Source organism: Triticum aestivum, chromosome 5A (genome assembly GCF_018294505.1).
Source record: "Triticum aestivum cultivar Chinese Spring chromosome 5A, IWGSC CS RefSeq v2.1, whole genome shotgun sequence".
NCBI classification, from domain to species: domain Eukaryota; kingdom Viridiplantae; phylum Streptophyta; class Magnoliopsida; order Poales; family Poaceae; genus Triticum; species Triticum aestivum.
The window spans coordinates 303,535,729-303,554,192 of NC_057806.1; positions in this window are offsets into that span (position 1 = coordinate 303,535,729).

The window sequence follows — 18,464 nt, forward strand, 5'->3', positions numbered from 1 at the left end:
CGGCAGTTTACACGTAGGCGGTTTGACGGAGAGCCGAGGAGGGTGAGGGAGTAGCGGATTGAACTTACTGCTGGAAAGGTAGGGCTGCGTGATTTGACGGCGCGTTACTAATGGAAAGACGGGGTCTTGTGATATGACTACTCACTATAGTCATGAATTGCTGCGCTACGACCGGGGTGATACCCCCCTTCCATTCCCCACTCTAATCTGGTGCATGACACATCGACCAGTATGCTGGCACTCCCACATGTCAGCGAAGTACATAAGAAGGAACAAAGAATCATGCGGTATATATAGTGTATATACTAGTACTACTACTCACGCCGGAGGAGTGCGAACCACGGCAGCCCAGTGAACCAGCAGGAATTAGGCCATAGAAAACAATGTGGTGATATGGCCATAAAAAGCAATGTGCTACATTCTAGTCTGTAGCATGTACACTACTACCCCTCTTCCTCCTCGTCTCGGTTCATCGCCATCATACTTTCCCCATTCCTGTGTTTTCAGTGTCCTGCGAATCAAAGAAGACCTTAGACTGGTTTAGGTCCGGCCATTTTTTATAAATGTGTTATGTCCAAAATTTAATGAACGTGCTCCGGTTTCTATGAAAATAATCCGGTTTGCTGTAGTAATTTGTGAGGTCTAAAATGTAAGGTACGCCGGCATGGTTCCATATGCTCTGAGTCGTGCATGCAATACGACCCAGATGCTCTATGTCCCATATGTCGGCGAAAGGGAGCACATGGAAATAGCCTAGGAGTACATATAGGAGGATAAATGCGTGAAAAAATATGTACTACTATGAAGTGTAGCCGTGGTTCAAAAAGGAGACGTAAAGTGATGATAGGTATAGGTCGCACGCACCCAACTAGTGGTACTAGATGTACGACTACTTTTTCCCTAAAAAAAGAGGTACGAGTACTCGGTACTCCTATTCTATCAACACGACTCCCGTCTGACGATAGCGTCCATGCTACGGCTAGCTCTTCTCCCTCGTTTCTCTCTTCCAAATTCTAACTCAGCCGACGCGCGGTGGGCGGGTGGGGATTTTTCGATGGTCGGTTTGCTCAACTGTGGACCCACCTCACAGTGAAAATGTTACGACTAGAGTAAAAATGCCATACACTAATAAAACATTAAGGCCACGAGGCGATGTAGTGTTGGTTACATGTGGAGAGAAGAAAGATGCATCCATCGACAACGTCCATCTCCTCGACTCAGGGCGCCGGCCCACCGGACAACGGCTACGTTGCAGCGGCTTTCGTGGCCAGGTCGATGTGCTTTTGAACAATGGCGTCCAAAGATTCCAGCTGCTGCAAGAAGGCCAACATCTTTCTGTCCTCACTGGCCTTGTAGTGGTCTATTGTTACATCCCGGTAATCAAGCTACTATAAGCACACCCTAATGATACCATGTCATCACATTTAATTTGCTAAACCTCACTTTGATCCAAACCGAGCTCAAATTAAAAAAATAAAATAAATTAAAAATAATAGTTTTTCAAACAGCAAGATAAAAATGTTCACTGTATTACAATTAATCACTAAGTGACTGTCATATAAGAAGAAAAAAAATTAGAAATGATTAGATGCTCATGATCTATTTAAACCAGGGTCGACAACACTAAATATGGCCTTTTCAAAATTAACAAAAGGCTAGACATTTTCCAGTCGACCCTAAACTTTGTGTACAGCCTCATAATATTGCAGAGTATTTATGGGACAAGTCCCATATTTATAGAAACTCTTTTCTATTATTAAAATAAAGTACAAAGCAGAGAGAGAATATAAAACAGAAAGCGAAAAATAAATAAGGTAAGACTTACCTGTTGGACTGGGCCGTAAGTGCACAGTGCACAGCCCATCCCAACTCACCTGGTGTCTCCCTCCTGTTCACCCCCCTGGAAGCAACGAGCATCGTCCATGGCCGGATCAGCCATGGAGCGGCCATCCCGCGCCTCCCCATCATTCCCGGCGACGGCTAAGGCCACCCGGCATCCCCCTGCTAACCCTAACAGCCCACTCCTCTCGGTTGCCCCTCTCCTCTTCCCTCTCCCTCTCGCACGAGCTGACCAAGCTCGGTCGTCACCGCGTCGCCGTCGTTGACGTGCATCGAAGCTTCATCAAGCTACAAGAAGGTGCCCATGAGCCTCGTCACCCTCGTCTCCTTCGTGCTCGCCTGTGGATCAAGGCCAAAACGCCGCGTAGCCTCGTCATTGGGTCGTCTTCCCTGCCAAGGCCACCGCAACCCCACCGCGTCGATTCGACGATGTCGGCTCCTCCCCGACACCTCCCTGACCTCTCCAAGCATGCCTACAACTCACTGTGAGCCTCCTCCGGATACCCCTTTTTCACCATCTGTGTCATCGCCGTTAGTCGCCGCCCACATCAATGACTAGAGCACCGCGCCCACTGGCCCGTGCGACAGCTGCTTACTACTGCTCTTCATGCTACCACTTGCTGCGTGCTGTGTCGCACCGTTCCCGCTGCTGCATTGCTTGCCTGTGCACTGCTCGCTGCCGCCTCTACCGTCAGCGATGCCTGCTGCGCTGTCGCGCTTGACCGTCGCAGACTACTGCCGCCCTCTGCTGCTCACCGCTGCTTCTCCTTGCCGCTGCCCGCACCCACCATCATAGCCGTCCTCACCCGCTCCCGAGCACGCCTGCGCTGGCCACCCTCGCCCCTCCTGCCGCTCGCCGCTCGACCCCCCCCCTCATAGCTACGCCCGGCCACCGCTGACCGCCCTGCCTTCGGATGTCGCCGCCTGCGCCGGCCCCGCCAGCTACCCCGCTCCACTTTGCCGCCAACGTCTGCACTCGCCTCGCGTGCGCGCACGCAACGACGCCGCTACCGCCCTGCTCGCGTCGACCGCCTCAGCTGGCCCACTTCTTTCCCCTCGATCCCGACACCGCCGGCTGCGCCTCGTTTGCCCCTCGAGCCGCTGCTGCTCTTCTTGCCTCGCGCTCGCCGCTGCTGCTCTTCTTGCCTCGCGCTCGCCGCGGCTCCCGCCCGCACCCTAGCCTCGCCTATGCCTCGCTGCTCATCGGGGCCGACGGCCCGCGCGCCCGCTGACCTCTGCCACGCCCCGTGCCCTAGGCGGGCTCAGCCTCCACCCGGGCGGCACCCGCAACCGCACGCCCTTTACCCGCCCCGCTAGGCCCTAGTGCGCCACTGACGACTAGCCCCCCCCCAAAGATTAAAAAAGAATTAATAAAAATAAATAAGTAATTAACTAATTAACTTTGCTTAATTAGCCTAATTAACTAAATTAGTTAATTTAACCCTGTTAATTAGCTAAGTCTATGACAGAACGGCCCTGGTCAACTCAGTTAACTGTTGACGTCGGGATGACATCATGCTGATGCAATAACCCCATTTTAGTTTTAGTAATAATTTTAGAAAATTACTAAAACTTTAATAAATCATATAAAATAATCCGTAACTCGGATGAAAATGTTTTATATATGAAAGTTGCTCAGAAAAATCCAACGAACCCGAATACGCTATCTAGATACATGTCAGATGCCTCCAGCACTACAAACATGGAACCTTCCCCTCTGGTTCATCTGTTTGACAGATGTCCGAAACCGGGAAAACATTCTAGTTAAATTCCCGCTTCGTCTGCAACGTGTAGCATTGCGTTAGTTTGGCCCAAGTGCAACGTTTTGCTTGTATTGCTTTGTGATGCATTGTTTGCTCTGTTATTTATTATGTTCCCCCTCCTTTACTTCTTTCCGATAGGCCCCAAGACTGTGATTGAACTAGTGATCGACTATTCCTCCGTCAAGGGACCATATCTGTTTGCAGAGCTTCTAGGCAAGCAAACCCCCCTTGAGCATTCCGATATCGCCCATTCCCTTCTCTCTTATGCTTGCATTAGAACTACTACTGCTTTTTGTATGATCCTACTCTAATGCATAGCCTGTTTTTGTTACCTACTTTCATACCTTACCTGCTTATTCTACATTGCTTAGTATAGGTTGGTTAGAGATCCATCAGTGACCCCCACCTTGTCCCAGTTGCCCCGCTTTATGTTCGATGACTCGATCAACGTGATCGACGTCCAGGCCCTGACACCGCACATCACCCCTTAGTTGTACAACTCTGCAGAGTTACTCTTGAGTGCCGTGGGTGATGCCTCGCCAGCACTTCTGATGTTAACCCTGTAGTGTAGCTATTCGTTCATGGTAATGGAGGGTGATTCCTCCTTCACCACTCCCAATAATGACTCAATTGTGCAACCCCTGAAGTGTGGACCAACGAGGGTGATTCCTCCAAGTCCACCTTGATGGTTACATCGAGTGAGAATCCATCGAGGGTGATTCCTCAGGTTTCCCCCTTGCTGTTTCAGACACACGGTTACTTTGACTTACCATAGAACCATGATGACATCGGGTTGGCCCCGAGGAGTACCCGCGAGTGATGTGAAGTCGGGTTGACCTGGAGGGTACCCGCGAGATAATTAGGTGGCACGATCGGGCATTCTTAGCCCTTGCCATAAGTCCACGAGACGGGGCGACTGGGTCACATGACCGTGAGTCTCTACTCGTTACCGCGCGCTCCCAAGACAGTAACGGTTTGGATATTGGATCCGAGTAGGCCCCTGGCCTTTTTCGCACTAACCAGCACGCGGGAATAAGTATGGGCACTCTGCATTGTATGCATCAGCCGAAGCTTTCCAGACGTCAGCGACTGAGCGGCGCGCGCCGGGTTGGGCTTGTTGAGGAATGTAGTATTTCAAAAAAACTCCTACAATCACACAAGATCTATCTAGGAGAAGCATAACAACGAGAGGGAAGAGTGTGTCTATGTACCCTCATAGATCGAAAGCGGAAGCATTTAGTAACGCGGTTGATGTAGTCGAACGTCTTCGCGATCCAACCGAACGCACGGCACCTCCGTGATCTGCACATGTTCAGCTCGGTGACGTCCCTCGAACTCTTGACCAAGTTGAGGCCGAGGGAGAGTTTTGTCACCCCATAGACACACAAGTTACCGATGCAGGGCTTTGCCTAAGCACTACGACAATATGACCGAGGTGGAAAACTATGGAGGGGGATACCGCACACGGCTAAAGATCAACTTGTGTGTCTATGGGGTGCCCCCCTCCCCCGTATATAAAGGAGGGGGGAGGAGGAGGGCCGGCCTCAACAGGCGCGCCCAAGGGGGGATTCCTACTCCTAGTAGGAGTAGGTTCCTGCTACCTCTTGAGCTTGCGTTGGATTTCCCCAAAGAGGAAGGCATGATGCAGGAGAGTAGCGTAAGTATTTCCCTCAGTTTTTGATGACCGAGGTATCAATCCACTAGGAGGCCACGCTCAAGTCCCTCGTACCTGCACAAAACGATAGCTACTCGTAACCAACGCGATTAGGGGTTGTCAATCCATTCACGGTCACTTAAGAGAGTGAGATCTGATAGATATAATATTTTTGGTATTTTTGGTATAGTGATGCAAAGTGAAAAGTAAAAGGCAAAGTAAAAAAGCAAAGCAAGATTAAAGTGCTAGAGATCGATATGATGAAAATAGACCCGGGGGCCATAGGTTTCACTAGTGGCTTCTCTCAAGACCATAAGTATTCTACGGTGGGTGAACAAATTACTATTGAGCAATTGACAGAATTGAGCATAGTTATGAGAATATCTACGCATGATCATGTATATAGGCATCACGTCCGTGACAAGTAGACTGAAACGATTCTGCATCTACTACTATTACTCCACTCATCGACCGCTATCCAGCATGCTCTAGAGTATTAAGTTAAAAATAGAGTAATGCTTTAAGCAAGATGACATGATGTAGAGAGATGAATTCATGCAATATGAAATAAACCCCTTCTTGTTATCCTCGATGCAAACGATGCAATATGTGCCTTGCTGCCCCTTCTGTCACTAGGAAAGGACATCACAAGATCGAACCCAAAGCTAAGCACTTCTCCCATGGCAAGAACTACCAATCTAGTTGGCCAAACCAAACGGATAATTCGAAGAGACTTGCAAACATAACCAATCATACATAAAAGAATTCAGATAAGATTCACATATTATTCATAGATATACTTGATCATAAACCCACAATTCATCGGTCTCAACAAACACACCACAAAAAAAGAAGATTACATCGAATAGATCTCCACAAGAGAGGGGGAGAACTTTGTATTGAGATCCAAAAAGAGAGAAGAAGCCATCTAGCTACTAACTATGGACCCGAAGGTCTGAGGTAAACTACTCACACTTCATCGGAGAGGCTATGATGATGTAGAAGCCCTCCGTGATGACAACCCTCTTCGGCGGAGCTCCGGAACAGGCCCCAAGATGGGATCTCGTGGATACAGAAAGTTGCGGTGGTGGAATTAGGTTTTTGGCTCCTGTTCTGATTGTTTGGGGGTACGTGTGTATATATAGGAGGAAGGAGTACGTCGGTGGAGCACCAAGGGGCCCACGAGGCAGGGGGCGCGCCCTAGGGGGGGCGCGCCCCCCACCCTCGTGACCTCCTCTTTGACCCCCTGGAGTAGGGTCCAAGTCTCCTAGATCACGTTCGGTGAGAAAATCACGTTCCCGAAGATTTTATTCTGTTTGGACTTCGTTTGATATTCTGTTTATCCGAAACACTGAAATAGGCAAAAAAACATCAATTCTGGGTTGGGCCTCCGGTTAATAGGTTAGTCCCAAAAATAATATAAAAGTGGGAAATAAAGCCCAATATAGTCCAAAATAGTAGATAATATAGCATGGAGCAATCAAAAATTATAGATACGTTTGAGACGTATCAGGCATCCCCAAGCTTAATTCCTGCTCGTTCTCGAGTAGGTAAATGATAAAAAAAGAATTTTTGATGCGGAGTGCTACTTGGCATAATTTCAATGCAAATCTTCTTAATTGTGGTATGAATATTCAGTTTAGAAAGATTCAAGACAAAATTTTATATTGACATAAAAATAATAATACTTCAAGCATACTAACAAAGCAATTATGTCTTCTCAAAATAACATGGCCAAAGAAAGTTATCCCTACAAAATCATATAGTCTGGCTATGCTCTATCTTCACCACACAAAGGATTTAAATCATGCACAACCCCGATGACAAGCCAAGCAATTGTTTCATACTCTAACTTTTTCAAAACTTTTTCAATCTTCACGCAATACATGAGCATGAGCCATGGATATAGCACTATAGGTGGAATAGAATGGTGGTTGTGGAGAAGACAAAAAGATGGGAAGATAGTCTCACATCAACTAGGCGTATCAACGGGCTATGGAGATGCCCATCAATAGATATTAATGTGAGTGAGTAGGGATTGCCATGCAACGGATGCACTAGAGCTATAAGTATATGAAAGCTCAAAAAGAAACTAAGTGGGTGTGCATCCAACTTGCTTGCTCATGAAGACCTAGGGCAATTTGAGGAAGCCCATCATTGGAATATACAAGCCAAGTTCTATAATGAAAAATTCCCACTAGTATATGAAAGTGATAACATGAGAGACTCTCTACTATAAAGATCATGGTGCTACTTTGAAGCACAAGTGTGGTAAAAGGATAGTAACATTGTCCCTTCTCTCTTTTTCTCTCATCATTTTTTATATTTTTTTTTTGTTTGGGTCTTTTCTCCTTTTTTATGGCCTCTTTTTATTTGGGCTTCTTTGGCCTCTTTTTTTATTTATTTTTTATTTTTCGTTCGGAGTCTCATCCCGACTTATGGGGGAATCATAGTCTCCATCATTCTTTCCTCACTGGGACAATGCTCTAATAATGATGATCATCACATTTTTATTTTTCTTATAACTCAACAATTACAATAAATGGAACGATGGAAAGTTGCATGGCAATATATCTCGGAATGGCTATGGAAATGCCATAATAGGTAGGTATGGTGGCTGTTTTGAGGAAGGTATATGGTAGGTGTATAATACCGGCGAAAGGTGCACGGTATTAGAGAGGCTAGCAAAGGTGGAAGGGTGATATTGCGTATAATCCATGGACTCAACATTAGTCATAAAGGACTCATATACTTATTGCAAAAATCCAGAAGTTATCAAAGCAAAGTATTACGCGCATGCTCCTAGGGGGATAGATTGGTAGGAAAAGACCATCGCTCGTCCCCGACCGCCACTCATAAGGAAGACAATCAATAAACAAATCATGCTCCGACTTCATCACATAACGGTTCACCATACGTGCATGCTACGGGAATCACAAACCTTAACATAAGTATTCTTTAAATTCACAACTACTCAACTAGCATGACTTTAATATTATCTCCATATCTCAAAACAATTATCATGCTTCAATCTTTTCTTAGTATTCAACACACTCAAAAGAAAGTTTCACCAATCTTGAATACCGAGCATATTATTATTAAGAAAATTACCATGCTATTAAGAGACTCTGAAAATAATTTAAGTGAAGCATGAGAGATCAATAGTTTCTTTAAAACAAATGCACCACCGTGCTCTAAAATATCTAAGTGAAGCACATAGAGCAAAATTATAATGCTCAAAAGATATAAGTGAAGCACATAGAGCAAAATTATCTAGCTCAAAAGATATAAGTGAAGCACATAGAGTATTCTATCAAATTTTAATTCATGTATGGCTCTCTCAAAAGGTGTGTACAGCAAGGATGATTGTGGAATACTAAGACACAAAGACACAAATAATACAAGATGCTCCAAGCAAAACACATATCATGTTGGTGAATAAAAATATAGCTCCAAGTAAATTACCGATGGAAGTGGACGAAAGAGGGGATGCCTTCCGGGGCATCCCCAAGCTTTGACCTTTTGGTGTCCTCGGATTATCTTGGGGGTTCCATGGGCATCCCCAAGCTTAGGATCTTTCCACTCCTTGTTCCATGATCCATCAAAAGAATTCACCCAAAACTTGAAACTTCACAACACAAAACTCAAAATAGAAAACTCGTGAGCTCCGTTAGCGAAAGAAAACAAAAGACCACTTCAAGGTACTGTAATGAACTCATTCTTTATTTATATTGGTGTTAAACCTACTGTATTACAACTTCTCTATGGATTATAAACTATTTTACTAGCCATAGATTCATCAAAATAAGCAAACAACACACGAAAAACAGAATCTGTCAAAAACAGAACAGTCTGTAGTAATCTGTATCTAGCTCAAGATCTGGAACCCCAAAAATTCTAAAATAAATTGCTGGACGTGAGGAATTTATCTATTAATCATCTTCAAAAAGAATTAACTAAATAGCACTCTTCAAATAAAAATTACAGCAGTTCTCGTGAGCGCTAAAGTTTCTGTTTTTTTACAGCAAGTTCAACAAGACTTTCCCCAAGTCTTCCCAACGGTTCTACTTGGCACAAACACTAATTAAACACAAAAAAACACAACCAAAACAGAGGCTAATAATTTATTTATTACTAAACATGAGCAAAAAGCAAGGAACAAAAATAAAATTGGGTTGCCTCCCAACAAGCGCTATCGTTTAACGCCCCTAGTTAGGCATAAAAGCGAGGATAGATCTAAGTATTGCCATCTTTGGTAGGCAATCCATAAGTGGCTCTCATGATAGTTTCATATGGTAATTTTATTTTCTTTCTTGGAAAGTGTTCCATTCCCTTTTTAAATGGAAATTTAAATATAATATTCCCTTCCTTCATATCAATAATTGCACCAACTGTTCTAAGGAAAGGTCTACCAAGAATAATAGGGCAAGAAGGATTGCAATATATATCAAGAACAATGAAATCTACGGGCACATAATTCCTATTTGCAACAATAAGAACATCATTAATCCTTCCCATAGGTTTCTTAATAGTGGAATCCGCAAGATGCAAGTTTAGAGAGCAATCATCAAAATTACGGAAATCTAGTAAATCACACAAAGTCTTGGGAATAGTAGAGACACTAGCACCCAAGTCACACAAAGCATAAAAATCATGATCTTTAATTTTAATTTTAATAGTTGGTTCCCACTCATCATAGAGTTTTCTAGGGATAGAAACTTTCAACTCAAGTTTTTCTTCATAAGATTGCATCAAGGCATCAACAATATGTTCGGTGAAGGCTTTATTTTGACTATAAGCATGTGGAGAATTTAGCACGGATTGCAACAAGGAAATACAATCAATTAAAGAGCAACTTTCATAATTAAATTCCTTTAAATCCAATAGAGTGGGTTTAGCAATATCTAGATTTTTATTTCTTTCAATCCCACTTTCGTCAATTTCATCATTAAGATCTAAATACTCCAAATTTTTAGAACGCCTTCTAGGTAAAGGAAGATCATATTCAGTTTCATCAAAATTAATATTGCAAAATAAAGATTTAATAGGGGACACATCAATAACTTTTAGATCTTCATCTTGATTTTCATAGGAATTGGAGGAACATGCTTTAATAAAGGCATCTTTGGAAGCACGCATCCTAGCGGTTCTTTCTTTGCACTCATCAATGGAAATTCTCATGGCTTTGAGAGACTCATTGATATCATGCTTAGGAGGAATAGATCTAAGCTTTAAAGAATCAACCTCAAAAGAAATTCTATCAACGTTTCTAGCCAAATCATCAACTTTAAGCAATTTCTCCTCAAGCAAAGCATTAAAATTCTTTTGTGAATTCATAAACTCTTTAACACTATTCTCAAATTCAGAGGGCATCTTATTATAATTTCCATAAGAGTTGTTGTAGGAATTACCATAATTATTAGAAGGATTACTAGGATATGGCCTAGGATTAAAATTCCCTCTATAAGCGTTGTTACCAAAATTATTCCTACCAACAAAATTCACATCCATAGATTCATTGTTATTCTCAATCAAAGTAGACAAAGGCATATCATTAGGATCAGAAGAAACACTCTTAGTAGCAAATAATTTCATAAGTTCATCCATCTTTCCACTCAACATATTGATTTCTTCTATCGCATGCACTTTTTTATTAGAAGATCTTTCAGTATGCCATTGAGAATAATTAACCATAATATTATCTAGGAGTTTAGTATCATCTCCTAAAGTGATTTCCATAAAAGTGCCTCCCGCGGTCGAATCTAAAAGATTTCTAGAAGCAAAATTCAATCCGGCATAAAAATTTTGTATAATCATCCACAAATTCAAACCATGAGTAGGGCAATTATGTATCATTAATTTCATTCTCTCCCAAGCTTGTGCAACATGTTCATGATCAAGTTGTTTAAAGTTCATAATATCGTTTCTAAGAGAGATGATCTTAGCGGGAGGAAAATACTTAGAGATAAAAGCATCTTTGCACTTGTTCCATGAATCAATACTATTCTTAGGCAAAGACAAAAACCAAGCTTTAGCATGATCTCTAAGCGAAAAAGGAAATAGCTTCAATTTAACGACATCATTATTGACATCTTTTTTCTTTTGCATATCACATAAATCAACGAAGCTATTCAGATGAGCAGCGGCATCTTCACCAGGAAGGCCGGCGAATTGATCTTTCATAACAAGATTCAACAAAGCAGTATTAATTTCACAAGATTCAGCATCGGTAAGAGGAGCAATCGGAGTGCTAAGGAAATCATTATTATTGGTATTGATGAAGTCACACAATTTGGTAGTATCTTGAGCCATCGCGGCAAGCAAGCAATCTAACACGCGATCAAACAAAAGCAAACGGGCAAAAAGAGGCAAAAAGAGAGGGAGGATAGAGAGAGAGAGGGCGAATAAAACGGCAAGGGTGAATTGGGGGGAGAGGAAAACGAGAGGCAAATGGCAAACAATGTAATGCGAGAGATAGGGATTGTGATGGGTACTTGGTATGTTGACTTTTTGCGTAGACTCCCCGGCAAAGGCACCATAAATCCTTCTTGCTACCTCTTGAGCTTGCGTTGGATTTCCCCGAAGAGGAAGGGATGATGCAGCAGAGTAGCGTAAGTATTTACCTCAGTTTTGAGAACTGAGGTATCAATCCAGTAGGAGGCCACGCTCAAGTCCCTCGTACCTGCACAAAACGATAGCTACTGCAACCAACGCGATTAGGGGTTGTCAATCCCTTCACGGTCACTTACGAGAGTGAGATCTGATAGATATAATATTTTTGGTATTTTTGGTATAGTGATGCAAAGTGAAAAGTAAAAGGCAAAGTAAAAAAGCAAAGCAAGATTAAAGCGCTGGAGATCGATATGATGAGAATAAACCCGGGGGCCATAGGTTTCACTAGTGGCTTCTCTCAAGAGCATAAGTATTCTACGGTGGGTGAACAAATTACTGTTGAGCAATTGACAGAATTGAGCATAGTTATGAGAATATCTAGGCATGATCATGTATATAGGCATCACGTCCGTGACAAGTAGACCGAAACGATTCTGCATCTACTACTATTACTCCACTCATCGACCGCTATCCAGCATGCATCTAGAGTATTAATTTAAAAACAGAGTAACGCTTTAAGCAAGATGACATGATGTAGAGAGATAAATTCATGCAATATGAAATAAACCCCTTCTTGTTATCCTTGATGGCAACGATGCAATACGTGCCTTGCTGCCCCTTCTTTCACTGGGAAAGGACACCGCAAGATCGAACCCAAAGCTAAGCACTTCTCCCATGGCAGGAACTACCAATCTAGTTGGCCAAACCAAATGGATAATTCGAAGAGACTTGCAAAGATAACCAATCATACATAAAAGAATTCAGAGAAGATTCACATATTATTCATAGATAGACTTGATCATAAACCCACAATTCATCGGTCTCGACAAACACACCGCAAAAAAAGAAGATTACATCGAATAGATCTCCACAAGAGAGGGGGAGAACTTTGTATTGAGATCCAAAAAGAGAGAAGAAGCCATGTAGCTACTAACTATGGACCCGAAGGTCTGAGGTAAACTACTCACACTTCATCGGAGAGGCTATGATGATGTAGAAGCCATCCGTGATGACGGCCCTCTCCGGCGAAGCTCCGAAACAGGCCCCAAGATGGGATCTCGTGGATACAGAAAGTTGCGGCGGTGGAATTAGGTTTGTGGATCCTCTTATGATCGTTTGGTGGTACGTAGGTATATATAGGAGGAAGGAGTACGTCGGTGGAGCACCGAGGGGCCCACGAGGCAGGGGGCGCGCCCTAGGGGGGCGGGCACGCCCCTCACCCTCGTGACCGCCTCTTTGACTCCTTGGAGTAGGGTCCAAGTCTCCTGGATCACGTTCAGTGAGATAATCATGTTCCCGAAGGTTTTATTCCGTTTGGACTCCGTTTGATATTCTGTTTCTCTAAAATACTGAAATAGGCAAAAAACAGCAATTATGGGCTGGGCCTCCGGTTAATAGGTTAGTCCCCAAAATAATATAAAAGTGGAAAATAAAGCCCAATACAGTCCAAAACAGTAGATAATATAGCATGGAGCAATCAAAAATTATCGATACGTTGGAGACGTATCAGTTCCCCGCTTTCCTAGTCCTAGTAGGAAAAGAAGGAAGGAGAGGAAGAAGAGAAAGAAAGGGGGTCGACCCCCATAGCCCTAGTCCAATTCGGTTTGATCTAGGGGGGCGCCACACCTTAGCCTGCCTCCTCTCTTCCACCATTTGGCCCATGAGGCCCAATAACTTCTCGGGGGGGTTCCGGTAACCCCCGGTACTCCGAAACTTATTCGAAACAACCCGAACCATTCCAGTGTCCGAATTGTTGGAGATATGCCCTAGAGGCAATCATGTATGATGATATTTCCTATGTGTTTATGAATAAAGATAGTCCTTGGACATTATCAATGATGTGTATCAGCAAGTACGTGACTTGTTTGTGGGACTATGCATTGTATGATGGCTGTCCTAAAAGATCCCTAGTCGAAAGGGCTGTGTGGACGCGCAGTCAACTAGACTAGCATATGACATGGTCGATGGCTTGGTCTCACTAGACATGGAGCATTGGATGCTAACCGGATAATATGGACTTGGAAGGATCTGTACGGATTCGACGTAGTCGGTTCCAAGTCGAGATAAGGTCCAAGTCGGACATACCCAACTATGAGACACACCGATATGTCATCTGTGAGTCTCTAGTACAATATATATTCTATGTCCTAAGACCTGAGCTGGCGCATGTACTCAGGATGGTGACAGACTTGCTTTGGGCTGACCAAACGCTACTCCATAACTGGGTAGTCATAAAGGTAGGTTTCGGGTTTGTCCAGAACCATGCTCCGAGACATGGTCGAGCAAGATGGGATTGGCCCCTCCGATCAGGAGAGATATACTCTGGGCCCCTCGTGTGATCCGACCAGGATAAGCATGGCCATGCGACAAGGATTATGAGATAATACGGTTTGTGGTCGGCATCACTGGAACGAGAAAGAGGTCGGGCTAGCACAAGGATGACAGACTCGCCTTGAGCTCGACAACATATATCGTGTGGCAAAAGGAATGGAAGTGTGATGTACAGGTTCGCTAACCAGCTTCATAGTCTGCTTGGTGTTCGGCATGCCTTGCTAGAGGCCGCTACCAACCGTGCAGTTCGAAGGTGATCCGAACTACGACCAAACCGACTTGAACCTAAGGGGTCGCGCGCTTAAGGGAAGGAACCTACGAGGTCGGATCCGAGGACACTGGTCGGATGTGATCCGAACTGTATTCGGATTGTGGCCGAGGAGACTTATGGGCTTTAGGGTCCGTGCGAGGCCCAAGTGTTGAGCCCATGACGGACACCTATATATATAGTGGAGGTGCGGCACACTCATGGGCTGATCGCTTCGGCGCAGTCACTAGGGTTTGCATGTGTTGCGAATAGACACCTCCACTCGCTACCGGCTGTGTGATCGGACCTAGCAGTCCACCGCACGACGTTCCTCCTGCACGCGTGGATACCGTTAGAGGCGGTGCACTTGCGCCGCTCCGGCGAACTTGTACGTGGGAACCAACCACCGGTTATACGAGGGAGATCAGACGAGGAGGAGACGATCCACGCGGACGCGCTGCCCCAACTCTTCTTCCGCTGCACGGCACTGTGCGTCTAGTGGTAATGAACTATGATCCATCTCTCGTAGCATGTTCTTGGTTGTTCTGTGCGTAGGAAATTTTAATTTGCAGTCGACGCACCCTACCGTAGATCCCAATAGTGGTATCAGAGCCTCTGCTATAGGATTTGGATTCAGATCATATGCATATTAGATATGTGGAGGCAATAGATGAGATCTGTTGTCATTGATAAGAATGGTTGTGTGCATGGTTGATGAGATCAACTGCACATGTGGATCGATGTGGCTATGTTTTCTGTTGATTGGAATCGATGAGGTCGTGACACGATCTTCCCCTACCGGTCGGTTATCCGCCATCGGGGTTAACAGTGAAACATAAATCCGAATTAGATTCGCGATGATCGATGAGATCGGTCAGATCGGAGAATTCGGCGTGTCGGAGTTCAGATGTGATCTTGATTTCCGAAAACGTCGGGCGCTGCCCGCACCCGCGAGGGGCGCTGCCCCTTTGAACTCCGCCCGCTAACCGGGTAGCGGGACCGCCGTGTGCGTAGCGCCTTGTATTTCATACATGATCACTCAAACCAGTAGAATGCGATTCTATGCATAATTTTATTTTGCAGGGTTTGATGTGAATAGTATGGCTCATGTGTATGTGATGCATGTGTGTAAATTATACATGGCCGGCGTGTCATGTTTGGCAGCCGACAGGAGCCAAAGTGTTGTCATTATATTATATAACGACCTGCGTGTCGACTTGTGACTCTATGTAAAATTCATTACTAGTTGTAGTAGTTGGATAATAGAGATCAGGTTGGTGGCTTGGCATCCCGGCGTGACAAACAAGATGGAGTTTCTAGATGGTCATCGGAGTTGGAACCGACCTGGAAGAACATCCATGAAGGAGCCATACTATTTCACAATATGTGTTTATTTGTGATTGTTATGCTTCCTTGTTTTCTATGCATGTTAGAATGGTAGAAAGATCCCTCATGAATATCAAGCGAATTGCCATCGCCGATGTTGCACCTTTGCACGTCAAGTACGTCTAGTAGTGGGCTCATAAAATTGGGGTGCTGCTAGGTGTCCTTGAACTGAAGGGTTCGTGTCGGACACGGACATGCACTGCATTAGGTTGACTTGACAAGGCTATCAAAACGGTTTTGGGCCTTCTGGTAAAAGAGGTCGGGAGCCAGGGTATGAGATACCTACCCGACCGACAGGAGTCGTATAGAGATACGATTAGCAAGGAGTTGCTTACCGCATAGGCATGTTGTCTAGCAGTGATGCTAAAGCTCACTAGTCACATGTGCTAGTCAGATCCTGAATCACCGAGAGTTTGCGGAGGGATGCTGACTTCAGTGGGAGTATTTCTGTTTAAAGGCTAGAATTACTCTACATAAACACATCGCTTAGTGATTGCATATTTTTCTATTGTAGATCAATGGCACCACCTGCTCAACCCAACTTTGCATTGAAATCAATTCTGGAAAAGGATAAACTGAATGGAACAAACTTTACTACCTGGTATAGAAATTTGAGAATTGTTCTCAAGCATGATAAAAAGGAACATGTTCTAGAGGATCCGCTTCCAGAGGAACCTGCCGATAATGCTAGTACCACAACCAAGAATGCCTACCAGAAACTCGTTGATGAATCAAACGACATCAGCTGCCTCATGCTGGCTTGTATGGAGCCCGATTTGCAGCAGCATTTCAAAGACGTTGGGGCTTTCGACATGATCGAGAGTCTCAAGAGCATGTTTCAGGTGCAGGCTAGGACCGAAAGGTTCAACGCTGGCGATCCTTGATGGATTGTAAGCTAAAGGAAGGTGATCCACTGAGCCTGCATGTGATCAAGATGATCGGATATGTGCAAGCTTTGGATCGGTTGGGCTTCCTGCTCTTTGATGAGCTGGCTACTTATGCAGTTCTGGGTTCTCTTCCGTCCAGCTATGGGACGTTCATCTCGAACTATCATATGCATGGCATGGATAAGAAGCTCACTGAATTGCATGGGATGCTCAAAGTGGCAGAGCAGGATATTAAGAAAGGCACGCATCAAGTGTTGATGGTGCAGAAATCGGCTAAGTTCAAGAAGAGTTGGTCTAAGAAGAAGGCTAAGGCAAAGGGCACGGAGATGGTAACCTCCGCTGCTGCACTGAAGTCTGGACCAAACTCAAAGACCATTTGCTATCATTGCAAGGAAACTGGTCACTGGAAGAGGAACTGTAGCAAGTGGCTTGCAAAGCATGGCAAGAAGGCCAGGAATGCTGCTTCAGGCAAAGGTACACTTGTTGCATATGTTATAGACATTTACCTTGCTGACATACCTAGTAGCTCTTGGGTATTTGATACCGGATCGGTTGTTCATATTTGCAACTCGATGCAGGGGCTGGTAAGAACTAGGCATGTGGCACAAGGGGAGATTGACATCAGGGTCGGCAACAAAGCAAGAGCTGCTGCGTTGGAGGTCGGCAAGATGCAGCTCCAGCTTCCTTCTGGATTTATTTTGGAATTGAATAATTGTTATTACATTCCTGCACTTAGTTGGAACATTATTTCTGCCTCATGCTTGATGAGTCAGGGTTATGAATTCAATTTAAAGGACAATGGTTGTTCGATTTATTTGAATGGTATGTTCCACGACTATGCACCCATTGTTGATGGGTTATTTATATTGAATCTATAATAGGAACCGGTCTATAACGTGAATGTCAAGAGGCATAAGCCCAATGAGCTAAATCCGACATACTTCTGGCATTGCCGGCTTGGACACATTAGTCTGAAACGCATGAAGAAGCTCCATGATGATGGACTCCTAACTTCGACCGACTTTGGGTCGTTCAAGACATGCGAATCATGCTTGCTCGGCAAGATGACTAAGTCTCCTTTCGCAAAGAGTTGCGAGAGGGCATCCGAGCTGTTGGAACTGATACACAGTGATGTGTGTGGACCATTGAGCACAACTGCCAGAGGTGGCTATCAGTACTTCGTGACTTTTACCGACGACTTGAGTAGATATGGATATATCTATTTGATGAGGCACAAGTCAGAGACTTTTGAAAAGTTCAAAGAGTTTCAAAACGAGGTGGAGAATCAGCTCGGCAAGACTATAAAACTTCAATGATCTGATCGTGGAGGTGAGTACATGAGCCAGGAGTTTGATGATCATCTAAAAAGCAGAGGTATAGTACCTCAGCTCACACCTCCGGGTACGCCATAGAGAAATGGTGTATCAGAACGGAGGAATCACACCTTGTTGGACATGGTTTGATCTATGATGAGCAAGTCGGATTTACCCTTGTCATTCTGGGGATACGCTCTAGAAACTGCAGCTTTTACACTTAACAGGGTACGATCAAAATCCGTAGACAATACACCACATGAGATGTGGACCGGGAAGAGTCCTAGTTTGTCTTTTCTAAAGATTTGGGGTTGTGAAGCATTTGTCAACAAACTTATGTCAGAGAAGCTTACACCCAAGTCGGATAAATGCATATTCGTGGGATATCCAAGGGAAACCTTGGGATATAACTTCTACAACCGGGAAGAGAAC